This window comes from Populus euphratica, unplaced genomic scaffold, assembly GCF_000495115.2.
Source record: "Populus euphratica unplaced genomic scaffold, PopEup_1.0 scaffold90.1, whole genome shotgun sequence".
NCBI classification, from domain to species: domain Eukaryota; kingdom Viridiplantae; phylum Streptophyta; class Magnoliopsida; order Malpighiales; family Salicaceae; genus Populus; species Populus euphratica.
Genome location: NW_011499973.1, coordinates 128,055 through 130,743, shown reverse-complemented (window position 1 = coordinate 130,743; position 2,689 = coordinate 128,055). Strand labels below are relative to the sequence as shown.

General features: G+C 28.6%; 1 long non-coding RNA gene across 1 annotated transcript in view; it reads right to left on the bottom strand.

Annotated features, from left to right (window-relative positions):
• The window catches only part of LOC105139347 (uncharacterized), a 21,012-nt gene that overhangs the window by 1,987 nt on the left and 16,336 nt on the right, over positions 1-2,689 (bottom strand). The window contains exon 2 of the long non-coding RNA XR_844958.1: positions 2,488-2,493. This is a non-coding gene — a long non-coding RNA (uncharacterized LOC105139347). The remainder of the gene's footprint in view (positions 1-2,487; positions 2,494-2,689) is intronic.

Genomic DNA, 2,689 nt, shown 5'->3' with positions numbered 1-2,689 from the left:
TATCTTGTATTATTAGATATATTATTATAAAACATGTTTTGGTTAAGGAGTTATTGATACTTCAAGTGCAAAATGATGATATAAAACCATGATAAAAATGCACTTTTAAGTACTAATCATATACAAATATTTTAAAATTATTTATTCTTGGTAAGAAGAAATTGATCTTTGAGATGAAAAAATAGAAGAAAGAAAAATGTATCCACTGAACGGAAAAGTTGCATACACAATATTTTTTTCAAAATAACGTAGAACAATGAATGTCTTTTGTGCCATCCATTAATTCTTTTATTGTATTTGAAATTTCTTTCATTGTTTAGCTAAAAAATATGCTCTAAAAAAAAAGTGATTGAAATATATCTTTTAAATAGCCTCTCATAATCTTCATTTTTAATAAGAAAAAAAACAATAAAAAAATTCTAATTCTGTTTGCTATCATATACATTCCATAATAAATATTGAAGCCTTATAATTAGTTGTTACTACAAATATCTCATTATTAGACATGAAATACTTGTAGAATAGGTAAGACAATATCTAACACATATTTTTTTCAAGAACATTAAGAAATCATTGTATTGATTGGAATCTATAATACACAAGGTAATAATATTTCTTCAAGTCTCGTGCATTTTTGATAGATTTCATTTTTGATAGATTTCAGTCCTGATTTTAAAAATATTATTACTTCTTGTCCAGATAAATTAACAAGCCCACCATATATTGATGAAAAGCTACAAATATCTATTTTCCAACCCAATTGAATATTAAAATAATTCTTGATATAGATATAGATGTAGTCTAAAAAGTAGACGAAGGTCCATATAGATATATTTGATAAGATTCATTTAGTAATTTTGATTATTTGAAGTAAACATTTATCAAATTCTGATTGACCTGAAATTGTAACTTAATATAGAACAACATGTTTAGATATGTCTATAAAAAAATTCATCTTGATCCAACATTCGAGTTAAAAACTATGCTCGATAGCGTAAGACTGAACAATAAAAACTTTTATGATAACATCCAAATCAGATTCAGGAGAGTCAACTCAGGTCAAGATAAAGATAAAAATGGTTACTTGAGGCAACACTTAGGTCATGGGTTTAAGGGTCAACTCTAGTTGACCTATTTTTTTTAATAAAGAATCAAAGCAACCTTATGATGACCAAAATAATTAATTCAATGTATTTTTTACCCGTGTTTTATCTCGGGTTGATTGGGTCAAGTCTAATAAACCCTTTTTCTATTTCTTTTTAAACTTGAATTGGTCCAAACACTATGACTGTCAGGTCTCGGGTGAACTTGCTAGGTCTTTTCGAGTTTTATAATTAGAGTTATTATAATATTATTAATTTCAACACTCAATATAAACTGAAGTGAAAAAAATAATATTTAATTATTTTTTAAAAAATATATAAGTTTGATAATAATACACGTTAAATGTAAAATAAAATTTTTATTTATATTTAACTTTGACCTTATATATGAGTATTTTCTTTTTAAATTTCAATTTAGAAAACAATATATGTTATAATATATACTTTAAACGTTAGATAAGACAAGAAAACAATATTATTGTCATTACAATAGTTTCTATTTTTTAAATGCCTACCAAACACAAAACGAAACAAGATTGATCATCCAATCCATCCAATATACACCAAACACAAAATAAAACAATTATTTATTCAATTCAGCACAATATTATGAATACTGTACAGCATACCAAACCCTAATCATGCAACTTTTTGCTTCCTTCAATTACTACCTTCAGAAGGCTGTGACAATGTTCGTTGATCTTGCTATTATTAATAACTTTTGTCAAAAAGAATGTTTTTGGCTCTGAGTAATAAGTCTCATAGAGCATTGTTATGAACATTTGATCTTAAATTTAGTCTTTGATGCGCGTTGCAACTTTCAATGATAATGGTTGTTTTTCACTTGCAATTTATTTATTTATTTATTTTAAATGAAAAGATTGGAGGCTTTGTTTTTTAATTTTCCCGAACATTTTTGTTTTTGTTTTAAGCAGTCCGTTGACGAAGTTCGGATTCTTAACGAGTGCTAGCTCTTTGGACACCCTTTTCTTGAATATATTGTACATTCAATTATTAGATTATTGATCTGCAGTAAGGGCGTTTCATGACACTTTCCTCCTATAATTTTCAATGGTTGACCGCTACCTCGTCTAATTAATTAGTCAAGTTTCTAAGATAAAATGATGGAGTTAATGGTCCACCTCAGCTAATTAAAATGAATAAATCAGCTACGTGGCAAATGATAGAGGTTGTTAGAGTGCTAATCGGCGCATGTTTGTTTAAAAATTAGTAATTAACGTAATCCTCTGCAACTTGGTACTATACAATAACGGCGTAAACATGCATGTGTTGAAAATTAAACTTCGTGGGAAGATTCAAATATAAGGTAAGTGAGTTGTCTTTGTTTTTTTCTGTTTGGATTTCACTGACCATTCAGACTGACCAGCATCTGGTGAAGTTACTGCATATAAATCTTGCATCAGACCTCAGTTGGAGCACAAAAAGGAGCCACTGAATCCAGAGTTCCCTCGAGAAAATCAGTGGGAACCGCTTCACTTAACCTTAATCATGGCTCTGGTGCTGGGTTCTGGTTTGATACGGAAGACCACGCAGCTCTTTCCCTTCTTCAATTTCTACTATCAGAA